This window comes from Temnothorax nylanderi, unplaced genomic scaffold (genome assembly GCF_030848795.1).
Source record: "Temnothorax nylanderi isolate EJ_2023f unplaced genomic scaffold, tnyl_v1.0 TNYL_tig0180_pilon, whole genome shotgun sequence".
NCBI lineage: Eukaryota > Metazoa > Arthropoda > Insecta > Hymenoptera > Formicidae > Temnothorax > Temnothorax nylanderi.
Window position 1 is genome coordinate 276,530 of NW_027249242.1, and position 23,870 is coordinate 300,399.

General features: G+C 40.5%; 1 long non-coding RNA gene across 2 annotated transcripts in view; it reads left to right on the top strand.

Annotated features, from left to right (window-relative positions):
* LOC139778356 (uncharacterized) overlaps positions 1–23,374 on the top strand; it is a 58,454-nt gene extending 35,080 nt beyond the window's left edge. For both annotated transcript variants that reach the window (XR_011719552.1, XR_011719553.1), the window contains exon 6: positions 23,297–23,374. This is a non-coding gene — a long non-coding RNA (uncharacterized lncRNA). The remainder of the gene's footprint in view (positions 1–23,296) is intronic.
* Positions 23,375–23,870: the final 496 nt, after the last annotated feature.

The window sequence follows — 23,870 nt, forward strand, 5'->3', positions numbered from 1 at the left end:
TCTTTAGGAATATCATTAATAAATATATTGAAGAGAACCGGCCCCAAGATGGAGCCCTGGGGCACACCCGACATAGCCCTGCATACGGAGGAAGATTCTCCCTCAAAAGTGACTGTAAAGTAGCGATCTCTTAGATACGAGGGTAAGATTTTAATTATGTATTCCGGCATACTAAGAGTATTTAATTTATATAGCAAGGCCTTATGCCATACTGAGTCAAATGCTTTTTGGATGTCAAGTAATATCATTGCTGAGCTTCTTTTCTTGTTAATTTCCATTGCAAAGAATTCCGTGACTCTAAGCAACTGCTGAATTGTAGAATGACGAGACTTAAAACCGAATTGTTCGTTGATAATGATATCATTAGTTAACAGGAAGGCATCAATCTGAGTAAGCAAAACTCTTTCATACACTTTACTTAACGAGCTTAGGAGGCTGATTGGTCTATAATTTATTGGTGATGTTTGTGCCTTACCCGGCTTGGGGAAAGCAAGAATCTTTGCCGTCTTCCAACATGACGGAAAGTAACATAAACGAAATGAATTTAAAATAATATAATATATCTGAAGAACGATTTTGAAAGATGATTTCTTAAGTATAACAGTCGTGACCTTGTCCGAGCCTGGGGCTTTGTTGTTAGGAAAGGATCTAATGATATTAGAAATCAGGCGTGGTGTTATGAATTTCAAATCGTATTGCAGGATCTTTTCATCCAGTTGCTCAACGTATTCATTTACAACGTTTTCATGTGGAGATACTAGGCTGTCTGCCTCCTGATAAATTTTTTGGAAGTTTTGCGCCAGTAATTCTGCCTTTTCCTTAGGATCATACGCAAAAGAGTTGTTACCGAGATCAAACGGAGGAGCGGGTGTTTTATTTCTCTGTAGAGCCTTCCACAGGCCCCATATACTATTGTCGCTGATCTTCGCACTTTTCAGTCGCTTCGCCCATTTTTTATTTTTAGTTTCGCTTAATTTATTTTGAATGATGGAATTAAGTATATTTCGATAGTGCTTATGCCTATCTAGACCAGCATGCTGATATTTCCTTCTGTAATAATTACGAAGTTTAATGAGCTTATTTAATTCTGCGGCCGTAGAGGAATCAGACGTTATATGGCTGAAGTTGAAATTTTGCACTTCAGTGGCATTTTTGAAGGCTCCACAGAGAAACTGTTACAAGTCGCGAATACATGTATCGATTTCTTCCTGGCTTAACAGACTATGCCTTAATCTCCACTTATTCGTTGTAGAATTGAAAGTTTCCCAATTAACTTTACGAGATTGATTTAACCTTCTTTCTATTTGCGATTTCTCAAGATTTAGAAGTACTGGGAGGTGGTTTGAGGAAAGTTCATCGGCTGTTACACAAGTATAATCGTAATTCAGATTTTTTGCTACGAAAAGATCAATGTTGGAAGGTCGCCTGCGGGGCATCCTATGCGAATATGTTGAGTTGTGCATGATGTTAATAACTTTTTTGTTTGTATAATTTAGCAGTTTGATGCCTCTGCTGTTATTGCTGAAATTGTTCCAGCAGCGGTGTTTAGCGTTAAAATCACCTCCTATTAGAATCTTGTCATTCGACAAATCTTGAAAAATCGCATTAAATTTATCAAAGTCAAAGTTCTTACTGGGGGGAATGTACGCTACCCCCAGCGTCAAGCTCAGGCCCGATAGCAGTCTTATCAAAAGAACCTCGCATCCATCTATATCAGGGTTTGGAAGTGTATGAAAGCGCAGAGACTTACTAATTACTATCGCCAATCCGCCCGCTCTAACACGTGGAGCATCTAATCGAATAATATCATAACCCGAAAAATTTAACTTGATACCTGGATGTAGCCACGTTTCGGTTACTAAGGCTATATCTATGTTATTAGCACACATGAAATGGTTTATTTCAAGTTCTTTATTATTTAAGCTTGTGGCATTCCACAAGCAAATCCTTAGGGAAGAGGGAGAAGGAGCCATTTTTAGTTTATAAGATCGGCTGCCTCAACAAACATCTGTAATTTGCTAAGTCCATCAGAGCAAGAAGCTAGCTTTTTGTTAAGCTCACGTATAATATTACACATCGATTTAATGTTAACTAGTTGGCTTAGCTTTTTAATTTCAAGGATTAGGCCGTTGAAGTCGGCCATATCGTCTGTATGTGTAAGGTTACTAGATATATTGCTTGGTATGTTATGTTTCAGTGCTTCAGAATATGTTTTTGGTGGTGAGTAATCATGTTTGTTCGTTGAGGCAGTCGATCTGCCCGACAGAGGAAAGTCATAACCAGCTGGGTTTAAAAACATAGTTTTGCGCCGTGTGCCAGGAGTTTCCTTGTTATGTACCTCGAACGGCAACAAGCCAGACGGGCGAGTAGCCGTGCGCTTTTCTAAAAATTTTAAATAAGATACGCATTTTGAATAACTAGCTGGGTGCTCTCCCGAACAGTTACAGCATTTAGCCGGTGCACTTAGGTCTTTTTTACAGTCCGATGTTAAGTGATTCTCAGCACATTTGACACACCTTGGCTTTTTAAAACAGTTGGCTGACGTATGGCCAAACGCCTGACATCGAAAGCATTGCAGAACGATTTTACGGTTAATAAACTTATCCCAGTAGATTCTAGAGTAGAATGAATATCGAATCTTTCTTAATTGCGCGAGCGAGAACTTAGCGCTTAAATTAATTTTATAAGTGGCATATGTGCTATTTTCATCATTAAGCTGTATACACGAGTTGATTTCGATTCCGTATTTAGTTTTTAGTTTGTTGGAGACCGTTAGGTTCTGAATGTTTGGAAGGCCTTTCAAGGTTACGGTAAGAGTCTTCTTTTCTGGGAGTGAATAAGTGTGAAACGCGTATTTTTTGTCAATTGCAAATTTCTTAAACCCGGCAAAATCACTCAGCTTAAAAAACTGTATTTTAATTTGATTGCCAAGGTATTTCAAATGAAAATTTTCACCAACACTTTGCTTCAGTAGGTTCGCAAATTCAGCATAGTCATGTATTCTAGTTGCAAGATAGATCGGGGGGGGGGTTTTTTAGTTGCTTTATGTTCATCCGAATTTTCAGATAATTCTTCGTCACGATTAGTTAATCTACTCCCATGCTCACTTTTTGACTGATCTACGCATTCCTCATCGTCTCTCTCAAGCAAATCTATCGTCTCTGCCAGGCATTGGAAGCGATTAGTTGTATTAAATTTACCTTGTAATGTAGAGTCGGTTTCTATGCGGGGTAATTTTTCCAAGCCAGAATGGCTGGAAGAGTCGCCTTCAGCCTGTCGCTTAAGCGGCAGCCCTGTAGTCTTCTTACCCTCCGATTTGGAGGGGTGTCCAGACGCCCGCTTCTCCGGAGACACTGCGCCGGCTCCGCCGTCCAGCTTTCAGCCTCTCCAGCAGCACTAAGGTAGCCCTCGTCGGCACAGCTCTCACAAGACTCAGAACTCGCAGAGTCGAAGACAAACTTGGATAATGCGATAACCGAGTACGCTCCACCGCTGCTGATCCGCACTTTGCGTTAAAAACGCTCGTCTTTTATACTCGTCGCGGCGGCGTTACGGAGTGGCGGGGGTAGCGACGGCAATCGCGTGCGCCGGGACGGTGCGGCGGAGCGGTCGGAAATTACGGCGTCCCGGCGCCGCGATTGCGTTTGGCGGTCTTCGGTCGCGGTCGGCACCGCTCGGCGCGTCGAGACGGTTGCCGCGGTAAGTCCGTTCGCGGGCTTCCTAGCGTTATAATAAACGTTTAAAATAAGGTGGGCACACCGTGCCCGTTCCTCGCCCGGCGGATGGTCGGCCGGGCGGTCTCGGCAGGATGTTAGGCCGGAACGATGCATATTTCGGGGTGCATCGTTACAAGGTTAACTATCACTTGAAGGTTAACCATCATCCAAAGAAAAACCCTTAAAGTTGGGTGTGATTTTGGACCGCCAATTGAAGATTAACCTTCAAATGATGGTTAACCTTCAATTGACGGTCCGAAATCACACCCAACTTTAAGGGTTTTTCTATGGTGTTTTTTTAACGGTTAACACCAAAAGTTGAGTGTATTTTTCCATAAGGGCCTACCCATGCCCGACGCCATGCTTCATAAGGGGTCCGTTCCGAGTTGCGCATGAAACGCTTAGACTGAATTACTGTTGCGTAGCGCTTCGAAATCGTTCCGTTTTGTCAATGCGCATGAAGCGCTTTAGTAATTCGGAACGGTTGTCTGCCCGCTCTGCGTACTAATGCGAATTGAAAAAGGATCGACGCCGTTCTAATCAATGGCTCCTGCCTCATTCGTATAATGTTAGCCGACGACTGACACTTTTTAAAAAAAATTAGTGACATGTTTTAAAAAATGTGAAATCGATTGTATTTCGTTTGTAGATTATTGTAGTGCATTTATTTTTGTTTGTTAGTTTATAATTAATTTTTAATTAATTATTTAATTGTAGACCATGAAACTAGCCGACATATATTATAAAATTAAAAAATTTGAACATTACTTCCTCACAATTTTCAAGTATGCAAATTATAAATTTGCACGTTGCTTAATCAACATTTTATTTCTCTCATAAAGCTTCCTCTTATGAGAAAGCCTATTTTTTAATGTATAATTATTAGTAGATATTTATTAATTTGGCTTCCTCACAGAGGAAGCTTTATGAGCGAAATAAAATGTTGATTAAGCAACGTGCAAATTTATAATTTGCATACTTGAAAATTGTGAGGAAGTAATGTTCAAATTTATAATTTGTACACTTAAAAATTATGAGGAAGCAATGTGCAAGTTTCTACTTGCCCACTTAAAAACTATGAGGAAGCAATGTGCAAGTTTCTACTTGCACACTTAAAAACTATGAGGAAGCAATGTGCAAGTTTCTACTTGCACACTTTTTTATTGTGATAAGCCTTATTGCGACTAATATTTGTTATATTATTACAAAAATCAATTAAATAATTAATGTTTTTATTAAAATGATCCCTACTAATAGCGGATATTTCTTAATTTTTCCATTTTGTTTCATTTTTTATTTATACATTAGTTTTTTATTTCTACTTTAAAATAATTTTTTAAATATATAAAAAGTGATTTTATTACTAATTAGTAGCATAAATGGAGTTTTACAATCGACACAATGTTAAATCGATGTTGACTTGAGTAGTTCAGGCTACATGGTCCATATATGGACTTGAGAATATAAGACTGAAGAATATAACAGATTTAGAATTGAATAAATTGCGACTGGTTTGGCGCAATTTTTCTAATTTTATTATATTTTTAAGTCTTTTCTACCCGTATTTCATATATAATTCTTTAAGATTTGGTTGATTAGTTCTTGAGGCATCCTGTCTTTTTATTAAGAACGTTCAATGAATTTATTCAATCGCAATCTGTAAACAAAACACTGTTGCTGCTAAGGTGACGACAAGCGTCTTGAACATTTAAAGGAGTATGAATGTGTTAAGAATTAATGGACAAGTATTAGATGAAGTTGTAGTTATTCTTTAATTAAATAAAGATTAAATACTATTCTTTTTAAATTTAACATATCTTTGAGATGCTGTGATGTAATTGTGTCCAAAATTATTTTTCTAATACCAAAATTAGTGGCTGCTATAATTTTGGTACTATAAGTACGGTTCATGCCCCGATCATGGCTTAATTGTTTAGATCATGCCCCGATCTTGGCTTAATTGTCTGGTTCGTCCCCCGATCTTGACTTAATTGTCTGGATCGTCCCCCGATCTTGATTCAAATCATGCCCCGATCTTGGCTTAATTGTCTGGATCGTCCCTCGATCTTGGCTTAATTGTCCGGATCATGCCCCGATCTTGGCATAATTGTTTAGATCATGCCCCGATCTTGGCTTAATTGTCTGAATCATGCCCCGATCTTGACTTAATTGCTTAAATCATACCGATTTTAGATCATGATCCGATCTAGACAATTAAGCCAAGAATATAATAAAACTATAAATAGCCCGATATTTGCTACACTAAACTATCTTTATTGCTTATCCCCGCAGGGTTTTCAAGTCGTTTTTACAAGGAACGTTACCCAAACCTTTACACTACTACCCTTTCTCCTCTCACTTTAACCCTTTCTGGACCAACGGTTTAACGTCTCTTCCGAAAGACGGAGCCCAGTTTACCATCTAGGGATACTGTATCCATTTGGGATCTATCCGCCAGATGGGGGGGGCAGCGTTTTGCTGAGAAAAATTCTCATCGGCCTAGCGGGATTCGAACCCGGTTCTCCGGATTACGAATCTGGCGCTCTACCCACTAGACCAGCCATCTCCCCGATATTTGCTACACATATTTCTAAAAAAATTATGAACCTTTGATCGCGTATAAAAATGGATCTAATCAATCAAATCTTAAAGAATTATATATGAAATAGGGGTTAAAAAACTGAAAAATATAATAGAATTAGAAATAGATCGATATCTCAAATATTGAGAAAGCTACAGCGTAAATCACGCTTTTCTGAAAAATAAAAATTCCCTTGAAATCTATACCGGTCGACGGATTTTAATAAAATTAGAGGAGAACATACTTTCTATGATACTCTATTTGTGTGCAAAATTTCAACCCGGTATCTAAAAAATTGTAGAAGTAGATGCGTGTACAAAAAAATAGATGTGGAATCGATTGTATTTCGTTTGTAGATTATTGTAGTGCATTCATTTTCGATTGTTTTAGTCCATAATTATATTTTAATTAAATATTTAAAGTGTCAGTCTCGCGTCGGTTAACATCATATGATACATCAACATATTATAAAATAAAAAAGCTCGTTTGTAGTTAATTGTATTTTGTTTGTAGAGCTTTGTAGTAAAATTAAAAAGTTTTGTAGTCTCTTTAAATTGTTTATAATTAATAAATACATTTGTCGAACTGTGTAGCTATCCGACAATCAATTAACGATAGCTGTTGCCCTCTGCTACATAGTTCAACAAATGTATTTATTAATTATAAACAATTTAAAGAGACTACAAAACTACAAACAAAATACAATTAACTACAAACAAACTTCTTTTATTTTATAATATGTTGATGTATCATATGATGTTAGCCGACGACTGACACTTTAAATATTTAATTAAAAATTAATTATGAACTAACAAACGAAAATAAATGCACTACAATAATCTACAAACAAAATACAATCAATTTCACACCTAATTTAAAAAAAAGTGTCAGTCGGCTAATATCATTACAAATTCCTGCCTCTTGTCAGAGGTCAATACAGTCCGTTGTTCGTTCCGAATTACGCAAGAAGCGCATAGACCGCATAAACGCATCAGACGCATCAACTGCCTCAAGTCGAAATAGAAGCAGTCAATGCGCTGGGAGGAGTGCTAAGAATTCAGTACGGTTAGTACAATCTAGGGAATTCTCTGCGCTACCAAAGCGCTTCCAATGCGCGCATTGATTAAATCGGAACGACTTTCTATGCAGTCTACGCGCTTCATGCGTAACTCGGAACGGACCCCTTAGAGCTCAATGCATTCATTATCGTCAAATAAAAATTATCTTACGATGCGGGTAGGGAAGTATGTGTTTACAACGGGTGGGAATGATCGCTCGAACGAGACTTTTCATATAATTACGATCGAACATCTCTCTATGAGATTGTTTGATCTTTCAATTATATTCAAGTCTCGTTTTCGCGATTAACTATGTAGATGTTCAGAGAAAGTAATTTTTATTTGTTACATATTCTGGTAATAAGTACGGAACATGACTAGTCTTATATGCCATTGTAAGATTAAGATGTGCAGGTTGACAAGGGGTGCGTTCGGGGAGACGCTATTAGCGCTACCTAGCACTACTGACTGTTCGCGGAGCTCTATGATAGCGCTACCAAACGCTGTCATGACGTCATTACTGGTAGTGTTATACGTCATAACTGCTCGCTACCAACGCTCTTCCTTCCGAGGTAGTGCATTAATAGCGTTAGCGTTTACAGGCTCTATGAACAGCGCAATAGTGAATGGTAGTGAATTGCGGCGTTTGAAGCAAAATAGTTTGGCGGCGGCAAAGTTCGCCGATAATTTTCTCTTTCAGCGGCGGCGGAATTGGCGGATGATAATTTATCGGCGGCGACGGCGAACGGCGGCGTTAGTACATTTTTTTAAATCCTCCTGACTTAAAATAAAGTTCAATTTTAACTTTTCATAAATAATATGAACAAAAATAGCAAACAATAAATACTCAGCACTTGTTTTCAAAATACGATCACTTTATTAGCATTACTAATATCTTTTCTTTTACAAAAGAAAATAAAATTTATTTTAAAATGTTATTCCTGACCATCATACGTAACAAAAATAAAATGTAATTCACTGTATAACCATCAGATATCAGACTTCTTTCTCTCTTACTTATTAAACATTTCTTCACATATTAAGTTGTATAAATAATATGAATAATATAACTTATACTTAATGTAAAATTTATTTTACTGACTTTAAATACATATCTTTTATTAATTTAAAATTATCGTGAATAAATAATATTTTATTAGATTTTGATGGTTTTAACGAAGAACGTTTTGCTGTGATAAGCAAACCTGCAGAAGAAAACGCGCGTTCAGATGCTGAACTTGTAATCGGTATGGCATAAATGTAGCATACCAATTTGTACAAATTCGGCAGTGACAACTTCATTTTATTCTACCATTGTAGAGGATCTTCGATAATAGATTCTGACATATGTAAATACTTTTTAACTTCGACAAGAATAGGATCTTCAGGAGGATAATGCTTGTGCAGCCAACTCCAATCGTAATTTTTTAACTCCAAGAAGCTCACACGACTTATTAAAATAATCTGCTTCTTTATTAGATGCCTAGCTATTATGAAAAAGTAAAACTAAACATGAGAATCTAACTTATATATATCATAAAAATAATAATCTTATATTTGGTGATTAATATAGAAGCTGTTGCAAATATAAACTATGTAAGACTTATATATATATACTAGGCTTAATTACAATATTAAGCCTAGATTTTGTAAATTTAGATACTGTAAAAATTACCTAGACTAGGTATTGCTTAGATATATAGTTTATAAAAACTGTAATAAAAGTTATATATAGCTTAATGGACAAAATTTATATACACTAATTTTTTTTATTGTATTAAAAGTATAAATTAATTTTATATAGCATATAATCAAATAGAACCAAATATGGATATATTATTAAAAAATATATTTAATTATATTTCTCATTTTATATAAAAACAATGTCACTCAACTGGACAATAAGTTTTACTAGAATAAAAATATTTGTTAAAATATGATCTAATCTAAAACGTCGCTTAATGTTAATAAATAAAATATAAAAATAATCTAACCTGCTCATTTCTAATATTCAGGGGAACCATTTTGTGGATCATATATATTAAAAATTCCTCAGGAAATTGCTGCTTGTCTGCGAGATATTCAACACCTCTAACACTTTGAAGAGTCCAGAAGTGCTTTGCAAACATGAGTTTCATAAAATAGTTTCTTTAAGTTGTTTTACTACGAATGAATCGTATTCATTTACACACATACTACTCTCAACTTCTGCCCTGAAAATATTAAAGAAGTAATTGATACAGCAGCATCTATTAACTCACCCACTCGGCATGTAATATTTCAGAAACATTTCTGCAAAATTCCATTTGAAATATTACACCTGTTGAGAATTGAATAAATGCGAGCTGAAAATTCTCGAACTTCGACGAGACAGCAAGCATTATTCGAGAACGCTTGAAAGGCTCCAAATCGCGACGGTTTCCTCCCCCCCTTTTTTTGTGTGTTTTCGAGCAAACGGCACAGGTGTTTCTCGCGTGATCGCAAGCACCGCGACCAATAGACGATTTGGAGCCAAAGAGCGTTTCTCACGTCACCGAATTCCTCGACGCGAAGCTCCGGCCGCGATCCCTCGCCTGCTCCGTCCGGGACGGCAGTGAGCCATCATAACTCGCACGCGATACATGATCGACGTCGAGAAAACGGAGGAATGTAGCGAGTGCGAAATCGCGAGTGCGAAGTCCAGTGTAACCCACTTTAATAAGAATGACTGACTGTTATTTCGTGTACTCATTTTTGTACTTTCCACGGCGCGCACCGCGAAAACGTCGAGCGGTCCACTGACATTTAATGGTCCTTCGAGCCGGATCGACATAAAAGACCGGCATAGACAATTCGACCGCCTCAAAAGTGCTCGCGTTGTGCTACGCCGAGATTGACGAATCGGCGCGCCCGCTCGACTCGCTCGAAAACGGAGTTCGCCGCCTACGCGTTCTCGACTCCGTGGCTCACTCCGAACATTGAGCGCACCACACCCGCTCTCCTAAAGATAGGTGCCTTGTGATTTTGTGAAGTGCTTCGGAGGCTCCTGCGGGACCTCCAGCAAACGTATCGTGCTCCTTGCGATACGCATCCGCCGCCCGACGGCGCCCTGCTTTGCGACGTGCTATACGTCCCTGCCTCCCGCGAGTACCTGCTACTCGCCGCGGAGTCGCACACCGAGACGTGCCAGACGTCCCTGCCTCCCGCGAGTACCTGCTACTCGCCGCGGAGTCGCACACCGAGACGTGCCAGACGTCCCTGCCTCCCGCGAGTATCGCCCTGCTACTCGCCGCGGAGTCGCACCGAGACGTGCCAGACGTCCCTGCCTCCCGCGAGTATCGCCCTGCTACTCGCCGCGGAGTCGACCACCGAGACGTGCCAGACGTCCTTGCCTCCCGCGAGTATCGCCCTGCTACTCGCCGCGGAGTCGCACCGAGACGTGCCAGACGTCCCTGCCTCCCGCGAGTATCGCCCTGCTACTCGCCGCGGAGTCGCACACGAGCGTCTTCGCTCGACAAGAAGATTGACACGCAAGTGTCTGAAAGATTTCTACACGATCCAGACATCTGCTCAACATGTCTTCGGATCTCGAAAATCTACTCATTGCTCAAGGCAATGCGATTGACCAGCTACGACGGTCGCTGATTAACTTCAAAAAGCTTCCCAAGGCTCAGGTCACTCTCCCTAAGACGAAGGGGAGACTGACGAATTTGGAGGGTCTCTGGGAAAAGGTGCAAGCCCTCCATGTCCAGCTGCTGCAGACGGCTACGGCGGAGGAGAAGAAGTCGACCCACTACTTCAAGGACGAGGAATTTCTTGCCGCCGAGGACGCCTACCTCGACGCGACGGACCACCTCCACGAGGTCATCGGTAAATTAAGTAGCGACGCCCCGAGCGCGCCGTATCGAGGTAACGAGTCTTCTTATCGCGACGCGCACTCCGGAGTGTCATTGCATCTGCCTCGTATCTCGCTTCCGAACTTTTCTGGTGCTTTCGCTGAATGGGAGAATTTTCGCGGAATCTTCGAGTCTCTCGTAGCAAACAGTGAATCGTTGACAAGAACGCAAAAGTTACATTATCTGAAAGCGAGCCTCTCCGGCGAGGCCGCGTCGTTGATTAATAACATTCAAATTTCTGACGCGAACTACGAGGCAGCGTGGCTACTTCTTACCGACGAATACGACAACCGCAACGCGATTATTCACGCGCATATCCATTCGTTCGCCGACTTACCGAAAATGAAAAACGAGAACGTGACCGAGTTGAAAAAACTTCGCGATAGTGTGTCCGCATCTCTCGCCGCGTTAACGAATCTCGATCGTCCGGTCGATATGTGGGACGACCTCCTAGTTTATATTATCTCGCAAAAGTTCAGTCCGCGAACGCGCAATGAATGGAATCTTAAACGAGGCAACACGGATGCGTACCCTACGTATAAAGAGATTCATGACTTCATGACTCTTCGCATTCGCGGTCTCGCGGATTACCCTTCGCAATCCGAATCTGCGTCAAATAGTGCGCGCGGTAATAGAGCTCGTGCTTCGGTGAATACGGTTTCGCCCGTCAAATGCGTCCGTTGTTCCGGAAACCACGGTCTTGCAAAGTGTAATAAATTTCTAAGTCTGTCGGTCGAGCAGCGTCGACTCGCCGCGCGACAGCATAAATGTTGCTTTAATTGTTTGAGAACCGAGCATTTTTCAAACAATTGTCCGAGTAAAGGACGGTGCAATCAATGCCACCAAGCTCACCATTCGCTGCTTCACCGCGAGGGTACGGAAACTGGTACTAAAAGTACGCTTTCCGCGATTAATTCGCCGTCCTCAGCTCCGTCAGCTGTGTCAGTCGCCGCTGCCTCCGAGTCACCGGCCGCGCCCTCAGCGTTCGTTCAAAACGTGCATGCTACTCGAGATTTTGTGAAACAACCGCCTCATGTACTTCTCGCCACTGCGTATGTTAGTTTAAGTACAATCGAGGGCCGCACATTTAAAGTACGTGCACTACTAGATCAAGGCTCGACATACAGTTTCATATCAGAATCTCTTTGTCAGACGATGCGAACCAGGCGTCATCGTGCCGCGTTGAAGATACATTGTTTTGGAGAAAAATTTAATGGAGTCGCGCGGTCACAAGTTAATCTTGCTCTCGCGCCCTGCGACAAACAGGGACCGATATTTCCCTTCTCGGGTTACGTATATCAAAGAATCACTTCTTATACAGCCTCTCAACAGAAGCCGGCCGCAATGTGGCCACATCTACGCGATTTACCTTTAGCAGATCCTGATCCCTCATGTAATCACCCGATTCATGTATTAATCGGCGCGGATTTATACGGGTCTCTGCTACTCGACGGTCTACGTCAGGGCCCGGTCGGCACTCCGACGGGCCAGCTTACAATTTTCGGATGGATCCTCTCCGGTCCCGCCGGCCCTGCGCGCCCGGCCGGAGAGTCCGCTTCTGTCCTGAGTTGCGTATCCTGCGAGGATACGAATTCCTTAATTCAAAGTTTTTGGGAGGACGAACGTATCCCCTCTCGAACTCCTCTCACCGAAGAGGACGAACGTTGCGAGAAGCATTTTGCGACGACTCATTCTCGCGATTCACAAGGACGCTACATTGTGCGTTTGCCGTTCAAAAACGGCCCCCCTCGCGTCGGCGACACATTCCGAAAGGCTTCCTTCCTGTACTCCAATATGGAGCGCCGACTCGCGCGGAAACCAGAAATCGCCGCGCAGTATCACGATTTTTTAAGAGAATACGAATCGATGGGGCACATGGAGTCGGTGCGGGCGGACGAGCGCCCCCCTTACCCCCCGATATACATCCCGCATCATTTTGTTTTACGCGAATCGAGTACAACGACCCAGTTACGCGTCGTGTTTAATGCCTCTAGCGAATCGACCGACAAAACCTCGCTCAATGATTTTCTAATGGCGGGACCTAAACTTCAACAAGACATCGCCGCGATAATCCTGCGCTGGCGACTCTTTCGGTACGTGTACATGGCTGACATTGCTAAAATGTTCCGACAAATACTCGTGCATCGGGATGACGCGGACTATCAACGAATTCTTTGGCGCCCCCCCCCGACAGTCTGTTGATTCGGCTTTACCGCTTACTCACCGTGACCTACGGGCAAAAACCTTCGCCTTTTCTCGCACAGCGCTCCCTTATCCAATTAGCTCGCGACGAAGGTAAAGACTTCCCCGACGCGGTCAATAAAATCGAAGAGTCGACCTACGTCGATGATGTTCTTTTCGGAGCAGACGACCTTCTGTCTCTGCTCGAGAAGCGCAAGCAACTCGTGGGCATAATGAATCGCGGATGTTTCCCCCTGCGAAAATGGGCCGCGAATTCAGCCGAACTTTTGACGGATATTCCAGAGGACCAACGGGAATCCTCGGACTATCCGATCAACCATGATGACACGCTCAAGGTCCTCGGCCTGTCTTGGTCTCCGCGCGATGACTCGTTTCGTTTCGTAATTTCGCCATACGCCGTGGACAGTTCATACTAAGCGCTCCGTTTTATCGTTTATTGCAAAGCTGTATGACCCCCTCGGCTGGGCGTCACCGATAGTCATCGCGGCCAAGATGTTGATGCAGGAGCTCTGGCTCCGTAAAATTGATTGGGATGCTCCCATCCCCGATGATCTTCTGCATCAGTGGATCAATTACGTTTCAGACTTGCCTAATATTAACAAAATACGCATTCCTCGATGGACAGGGATGCGTCAAGATAAAATCGATGTTGAATTGCACGGCTTCGCGGACGCCTCCACTCGCGCTTACGCCGCGGTAGTTTTCCTCCGAATCGTGCATTCTCCCTCTAACATTCAAGTCATCCTCCTCGCGGCCAAAACGAAAGTCGCGCCATTGAAAACCGTTAGCGTTCCACGCTTGGAACTTAACGCCGTCGTTCTATTAATTCGATTGATAGAATGAGTAAGAAACACCACGGGCTTGATGCGAGCTCTCTTATTTGGATGGACTGATTCCCAAATCGTATTAGCTTGGCTTCTACAACATCCATCCCGCTGGAATTCCTATGTCGCGAACCGCGTCTCCGAGGTGCAGACGCGCCTTCCGACCGTACGTTGGCAACACGTTCGCTCCCAGGAAAATCCTGCCGACTGCGCGTCGCGCGGCTTTACTGCCGCCGATCTCGTCAATCATGAATTATGGTGGTCGGGGCCCCGGTGGCTTAGCTCGACCACGGCCTCGTGGCCGATCCCCCCGACTCCGACTGAAAAGGACATTTTACAAACGGTATCTTCCGAAGCGCGTAAAGCTACCGTTCATCTCGTCGATTCAGCTCCTGAGTGGGATCTGCCCACCTCCTGCTCGAGCTGGATCCGACTTCTTCGTATTACCGCGTACATTCGGCGTTTCGTTCGGAACTTAAAAATAAAGTCGCCTCTTCGGTGATCGTCAAGTCTCCCTTGACCGCAGAGGAGATTCACGAAGCCTCCGTCTTTTGGCTTCGATCGGCACAAGCGACTTGTTTTTCGGATGACTTGAAGGCTTTGAACGCTCACGCCGCTGTATCGCGATCAAGTTCCTTACGCTCTCTCCACCCCTTTATCGGGAAAGATAAATTAATCCGGCTTGGCGGGCGGCTCGAAAACTCCGCGCTGAGTTACAATGAGCGACACCCCGTCATACTTGCTAGACATCATATTGCCGAACTTTTGATCGATCAAGCACACCGACGCTCTCTCCATGGAGGGACTAAACTCACGCTTAGATGTCTCCGTCAAAATTATTGGTTAATTTCCGCGCGAAGCATGATCAAATCTCACATTCATAAATGTGTTACATGCGTTCGACATTCCGCGAAAACTCCGACGCAATTAATGGGTGATCTCCCGAGTCCCCGAGTAAATCCTGCTCCTCCGTTCTCTCACACGGGCATAGATTACGCCGGACCTATGAACATTACCCCCGTTGTCGGTCGCGGCCAAAAGGGGAGCAAACACTACGTCGCGGTGTTCGTTTGTCTCGCCACTAAGGCGATCCACCTCGAAAGTGTGGAGGATTACTCCACCGATGGATTCCTCGCGGCATTTCAACGGTTTGTCAGTCGCCGCGGACTGCCATCGGACATGTACAGCGATAATGGCACGAATTTTGTGGGTGCTGACCGCGAGCTCCAACGCAGCTTCCGCGCGCTTGTGAACAACCCCTCCCTTAAGGAAATTCTCGCTAACGACGGCGTACGGTGGCATTTCGTGCCCCCTGCGGCATCACATTTCGGCGGGCTTTGGGAGGCTGGAGTGAAGAGCTTTAAGCACCATCTCAGGCGAGTGACTGGTGCTCGCACTCTGTCTCGCTCCGAATTCGTTACGCTTTTATGTAAGATAGAGGCTTGCTTGAACTCGCGACCGATCTCTCCACTTAGCGACGATCCGTCCGATTATACCGCTTTGACACCTGGTCATTTCCTTATCGGCCGACCGCTCACGAGCGTACCGGAGGAATCCGTCCTCGAAATCAATGCGAATCGGTTGTCGCGATGGCAACACGTACAATTAATGCTCGAACAGATCGGGCGTTCTTGGTCTTCGGACTATTTACATTCATTGCAACAGCGCGTGAAATGGACCGAATCTCACGATAATCCGAAGGTTGACGAGTTAGTTTTACTTAAGAGTAACCTACTCCCTCCTTCAAAGTGGGAACTCGCAAGGATTCAGCAGGTCCATCCCGGACTTGACGGTCGCGTTCGCGTCGTCACATTACGCACCGCCAATTCCGAGCTAAAACGACCAATAACCCAGATCTGTCGGTTGCCCGCGTCTATCAGTCCGCCGGGAACCGCGGAATCCCGTTAGAATTAAGCTCGTTCGTTTTCATTAGATTTAAGGACATTGTAAAAATAGGTTAAGTTCTCAAATGTATATATTGTATATAACGCTTTGAACCAAGACGTTCCCACGCTCCTCTATGCGACCTTGTCAACCCCCGTTCGTTTCGCATTCCGTCGAATGCGAGGCGGGCGGCATGTTGAGAATTGAATAAATGCGAGCTGAAAATTCTCGAACTTCGACGAGACAGCAAGCATTATTCGAGAACGCTTGAAAGGCTCCAAATCGCGACGGTTTCCTCCCCCCCTTTTTTTGTGTGTTTTCGAGCAAACGGCACAGGTGTTTCTCGCGTGATCGCAAGCACCGCGACCAATAGACGATTTGGAGCCAACGAGCGTTTCTCACGTCACCGAATTTCTCGACGCGAAGCTCCGGCCGCGATCCCTCGCCTGCTCCGTCCGGGACGGCAGTGAGCCATCATAACTCGCACGCGATACATGATCGACGTCGAGAAAACGGAGGAATGTAGCGAGTGCGAAATCGCGAGTGCGAAGTCCAGTGTAACCCACTTTAATAAGAATGATTGACTGTTATTTCGTGTACTCATTTTTGTACTTTCCACGGCGCGCACCGCGAAAACGTCGAGCGGTCCACTGACAACACCTTTCATCAATATTTCAGAAATATTTCACGACCGTTTTTGCAACATTTCTGCAATGTTTCAATCGGCACAATTATTTCAAATGCAACTTTGCTGAAAGATTTCGGCAATATTTTTGAAATATTTCTGAAATATATCTACGAAATATTGCAGAAACACTTCAGAAATATTTCAAATACATTTTACACTGAGAAAAATGTTTTGTATTAGCAAACAAAATTTTGTTACTGACGCAAAAACTATTTGTTGATATGTGAAAAATGAAATATTTTGTTACCGGAACAAAAAAAATATATTAAGCCATGTGCGTATAGCCGCCGCGCATTTGTCCGAAGAAATCCGCTCTCTCAGCCGGTCACCCATCCAAGTGGTATACCGGCGCCTTGTTGCTTGACATCGATGATCGAACAGGGTAGTGGTGATCCTCTGACTCTGACGCTTCTTTCTTTCTTATACTTGCTTATTTTGGTGAGCATAAAGCTATCGCATAACAATATTAACAATAGGGGAGACCGGGGCTAAACAGTCCGTTTTTTTCGGTGCCGATTTTTAACAACAAAATAAATAATTGTAGTTAAAAGTGGTATACCACTGTAAAGAGTGAACCTTTAGCTACAAAATTTATATAGGAAATTTTTGTCTATGTCGCTTTGTTTAACCGGTATAGAGCAAAAACGACAACGATGGAAAAATTGAAATCTCAAAAATGCCGGGGTATAACAGTCTGCACTGCATTTTCGATACATATACGTACATCTAATCCTAAAAAATAATAGGATACATTTTAATAATTGTTTTTTAAGAGAAAAATATAAAAATTTATTTAAAATTTTTATGCGAAACATTATTAAAAAATAGTTACGAGGGTTCCTCTTTCCGCAGAAGTCACTCGCCCGACTTGTTTTACTCCTCGACGTCCGATGACTCTATTCGGTGTCTGAACGGTTGTAATTCCCGTCTCATCCATATTCCATATGCAGTGAGCCCGAAAATGTCTTGGAAATGCACCCGGACTACTTACTGACCGATTAGCCCCAAACACAAGTTTCAGGTTTGATCGCCCACGAAATATTAGACATCAACGATAATGAAAAAACTACACTGGATTCGTGTTCAGCATGCATTACTCTTTATAATCACGTACCTCGAGATTTGGAGAGCAAATATTATTGCAGATATTACAAAATTTCCACGCGCAGAAAATGTAACTTTCACCTTCCGAAAACACGTTTGCCCTCGTAAAAATCATAACACGGCAGGTAACCTGCCGAAACTCCGTTGGTCACATGGGTACTATAAGCAGCGTTTACAATGTTAATAGCGAGTTCGCACAATATACAGGTTCCGAGATATTTGATTAGACGTATTTACCCCGTAGACGTTTTAGCCCCGGTCTCCCCTACAGATATACGAATAAATCTTTTTTGCCAGTCAGCGTCGAATATTATTTTATATTAAATATTATTAAATATTTTATATTTTATATTAAAAATGCCATATGACAAAATTTGGAATATTAGAAAATTCTTAATAAAATAGAAAAAATGCAATAAAATGCAATATTAAATAATAATAAATTTAATTTTTTATAAGTTCTAAAGTCAGTCAGCAATTTTTCGGAAATATTACAAATGCAATGTTGTATGTGAAACATTCAAAAATATAACGCGTGCAATGTAAACGTAATAATAGTTTTATCATGTATCAGAAATGTTTCTAAACCATTACATCTGCAATATTTCTTCTGCAATATTGTAGAAATTCACTGCCTGCAATTCAATTTTTCATTACCTACGCAATCTTTCAGAAATTTTTCAGAAATATTTTAAATGCAATGTTGCGTTTGATATGTTACAGAAATATTATTCGTGCAATGCAAACGTAATATTACTTTTATAATGTTTCAGAAATATTTCTGAAATATTGCATCTGCTACATTTTTTTGCAATATTACAGAAACTTACAAATATTGTAAACAACTTTCTGAAAAATTTCAGAAATATTGTTAATGCAATATTATAAAAAACATGATGCAGGTACATTTCTGAAATATTTCAGATGCATAGTTACAAATGAAATGTTAACGAAATATTTCTGCACCATTTCCGAATATTTCAATATTTCAGCAACATAACATGCCGAGTGGGACACTATATATGTCGCTACGGAGCATGCGCGTGCGGCCACGGAGCATGCGCATGTGGCCGCGAGGCATGTTCGTAGTCGCTATATCTTGTCGGTATGACAGGTTTTATAACCTGATAGTCGTCAACTTTAACTGTTAATATCTCGCTTCGCGAGGCAGAGCGACACTTTTTTCTGCCAGATTCTTTCGTTTCACGCAAAAACGCGTCGATTAAGCCTAAGTTCAACGAAATCGGTGAGGAGGCCACTATTCTGCATATTTACCTCAATTTTTCATTACGCAATCTTTCAGAAATATTTTAAATGCAATGTTGCGTTTGATATGTTACAGAAATATTATTCGTGCAAAGCAAACGTAATATTACTTTTATAATGTTTCAGAAATATTTCTGAAATATTGCATCTGCTACATTTTTTTGCAATATTACAGAAACTTACAAATATTGTAAACAACTTTCTGAAAGATTTCATAAATATTGTTAATGCATTATTATAAAAAACATGATGCAGGTACATTTCTGAAATATTTCAGATGCATAGTTACAAATGAAATGTTAACAAAATATTTCTGCACCATTTCCGAATATTTCAATATTTCAGCAACATAACATGCCGAGTGGGAATCTTTTTTTCCCGGGGTTTCTCAGAGTTTGACACAGAGGTCCAGCTGAATCACTGTATATAATTTATGTTTATATTATAATTTATATTTATATTATGAAGTTATTTTTTATGCAATTTTACTAATAAGGTTTAAAAAATATTAATTATATAATGTTATTTTTAAGCAGTTGATAACACAGGCACACGAAAAAAAAGGTCGATCTTGTCCACCAGACGAGACAAACATTTCTATACGTTTTTGGGGTCGCTGAATCCGAATCCGGGGTCGGTTTGACTCGGTCAGATCGCATTTCATTCCTAACCTCAAACAGGTTGGCTAAAATTTAATATGTATAATAACACAGGCACACAAAAAAAAAGTGTCTTGGCCGAGACACTACACTAGTGTATTCCCATGTACTTTTTCCCGCTGAATCCGAATCCGAAGTCAGAATTGTCAGATTGGCTAAAATTTATGAGATAACCACAAAAAAATGCTCAAAAACACGAATTAAAGGCAAAAAAAAATTGTTTTGGCCGAGACACTACACTACTGTATTCCCATGTATTTTTTCCCGCTTAATACGAATCCGAAGTTAAAACTGGCAGACTGGTTCAATATTATGACGTATCCTTAAGGACGTTCTCCGGTCCTTATACTAGAGAAAATCGATTTTCTCTAGATTTTCTTGAAACTGTGAATATACGTTAATTTAGGTGTGCTTTATGCATGGTATAAATTTCAGTACCTCTTCCGGTATAAAAAATAAAGATACTGAGCCTCAAAGTTTCAACTTTTACTATGTATGTAGATTTATTGTGTATCCCCGTAGGGTTTACAAGGCGTTTTTTTTTTATGAGGAACGTACCCAAACCTCTTACAAATCACTCCCTTACACGCCCTGGCCATATGCGACCTTACAATTCATTCTATTTCCCTCTCCCTCCCCCCTCTTCCTTCATCCCTCTGTTTATCTTCTTCTGCTTCCTCCGGTTCCGCGTACCTTCGCCTTCCTCCTTCCTGTCTCAACTGTTCCCTGTCCTCGTCCGTTTCCCTCAGCCACCTCTCCGCTTCCCTCCTATCCCCACTGCTCTCCTTTCCCTCCGTCTCTCACCCTCCTCACGCTCACCACACCCCTCTATTTTATTCTACCTTCTCTCCTCCTTTCTTCCCTCAGATAAAGATGAACATAAGATACGTCGTAACGGAGGAGACACTCGACGGCGGATCTTGTGATTCTTCTGAGTTCCTACGTCAAGTTTTTGTGCAAATTACTCTTGACATCCAAGTGAACAGAACAAGAATACGAAGGCTCGCTGTTAATCCTGACCCTCGGAAGAATTTCGTCACGCAATCGGTACCGATAGGACTTCGTGCCGATGCCGTGCGTTAGCGTTACCACAGTCCACATACAACTTCCCGATTTTCCTTTACTCGCACTCGGCACTTTTTGCGCCAACGATAACTCAACCCATAGCTACCCAGACTAGATAGTCAATCACGGCGCGGGCGCCACCACGATCAGCGACGTTTCTTGTCCATTGGCTTCTGCACATGGGACGCGGAAACGCTTGCCGCGCGGCAATGAGCGACGTCGAGACTTGTCGAAACTTGTCGAGACTACGTCATCCCCACTTCTGTTATAGAGTAAAATTAACACTCCTTTTCTGTAGATTTTTACTCCCATTTGTGTTAAAGAGTAAAATCAACACTTTTTTTCTGTAAATTTTTATTCCCATTTCTGTTAAAGAGTCAAATCAACACTCTTTTTCTGTAAATTTTAACACATTTAATAAATACGTTCAAATTGTGTTACTTTAACATATTTTTTTAATTATTTTAATAATTTTACATTTTATATTTGTTAAGTTCAATTAACATAGCAGACATATGTTAAATCTACACATGTATGTGTTGATTATTATTTAACACAAAAATTTTAACCAGCAGATTTTTTCACAAAAGTACACAAATTTTCCAACAGTGTAGGCGATAATAAAAAGAAAGTTTTTATACATTAGAAATAGTGATTTGTGCTATATGATCTAAAAGGATAAGGTCGAAGGCACTAACACCCTCATTCGAGGGGACACATTTAAAATAAAAAAGGAAGATTTTGATAAAATTATTTGGCTTGACATTTTTTCTCAGTATCACGTTTAGTTTTTATTCAAGGATCAACGACGAGATGTGAGACCACATCTGATCTTGCCTTAAAATGCATTTTTTCCTGGATTTGAGACAGAAATCTGATTTTTTTTATTTGAAAGATAAATTTTATCCCAAAACCTTCCGCTAGGATCAGTGTTCTTCACTAAAGATATTATTGTGATAAACTGAAAACTGTAATATATATGGTATATATTATTTTTATATAAATAAAACTTTTTTTATGATAATTAGTGAATTATTCCCCATTGCAGATTAGTATATAACAGACCTGGGCAACTTCGAGCTCCGGAGCCACGACACTCCCCTACTTTCCGTGGATAGAAAAGAAGTGTCGTGGTTCTGGAGCTCAAAGTTGTCCAAGCCTGGTCTATAAAAGCAATCTAAATATTAATTAGACAATAAATATTGAGATATTTTATTACTATTGCATATTTATTGAAAACATGTTGCCTGTAATAGAAATAAAACATCAATAAGAACTTTAAATAAATGTTAGAATTAATATTACGGTAATCTTAATATAATATTGTAATAAAGTTGATAGTACGTTTAAATTTTTATCTCAAAAACATTACAGGAATGATAGAAAAACCTTAGCGCAATGTTATTTGCAACGTTATGGCACTCCCATTTCAACATTACTGAAATTCGGAATCGTGGTCAAAGTATGTTCATAATGATGTTCTATACAACATTAAGAACTACATATTTAACAACATTACAAGTTCTAGAATATCGTTGCAATAACATTGTAATAATGATTTTTTGCTTACTGGGTGCTTAAAAAGGGGTCAAACGTAAGAGGAACTCCCTTCATAGATCTTTCGAGAATAAAAGAACGAGATATCACAGGGAAAGATGAAAGTAAATTTTCTCCGACATATCAGGGTCAGTTTTCGGTTTTTTCAATCACTTTTTTGAGGTTAGGAATGTAATGCGGCCTGGCCGAGTCAAACTAACCCCGAATTTGGACTCAGCGACCCTAAAAACATATAATCGCTTTCCTTTCTGGGCATTTCAATGAATGTTTCAACTTTTATCACTTTTTTGAGGTTAGGAACGAAATGCGATCTGACCGAGTCAAACCGACCCCGGATTCGGATTCAGCGACCCCAAAAACGTATAGAAATGTTTGTCTCGTCTGGTGGACAAGACCTTTTTTTTCGTGTGCCTGTGTAATTACTCTTATGTGTTAGTAACAAAATATTGTTTTTTATCTTGACACTGTATCATGCTTGATTATATATATTACTTAACAAAAATAGAGAACATATATTTAGGTTCAAAAACTGTTCAACCGCTGTAACTGTCAAAACCGCTTTAAAAAAATGACAATACAATTTTAAGGAACAGAACAATGTGATTTCTGATCCACAGAACAATAAAAATAAGATATATTCAAAAATTGCCAAAGGCACAGTAAAGTATTAGCTTCAAAGCTTCAAAATTCTTTTTCAATTTTTGTCAAGATAATTTTTTACCGAGTTTTAGCGATTTTAAAAATTAATTCAATGTTTAATCGTATGCACATTAATATTTTAAATAATGAAAATTTTTTATATGTTGTTACTGTAAAGATTCTATGATGGGTATCAAGTTGGGACCAGATGAAAACAACGAATACCTAAAATCATTTCAGAGGTATGCAACATTTTCTTATTCTAAATTCTTGTAGTTGATGTAAATTATGTAACACATCAATAAGAATAAATCTATTTGGACAAGATTTTTATATGTTCCTGAAAAATCATATTTGTATGTATCAAAAAATTGGTTTTGTCGAATAACTTTAAGTTAATTAATTTTTGTTATAAAGACATTAAATGAATTTCCATGTTACTGAAAAAAACAATATTTTCTTCCCAATTCTATTCATAAAACTTAATAGCAATTAGTTAAATATGCGCTTATATTCTATCTTATATGTATATGCAAATTTTGATTTTAAAATATGTTTCAGGTTAAAAGTTTTTTTGTATATAGAGGCAGGGTACGTGTTATTAATATTTTCTGATGTTATATCCAATCTCCACTGCTTTGGGGCGCAAGCAGAAAAAAGATACAAATTTGATACATTCTCTTACTGATGAGGTATGTGATAAATATATTTTTATTAACATCCTGGATTATTTTGTCTATTACGTAATCTAT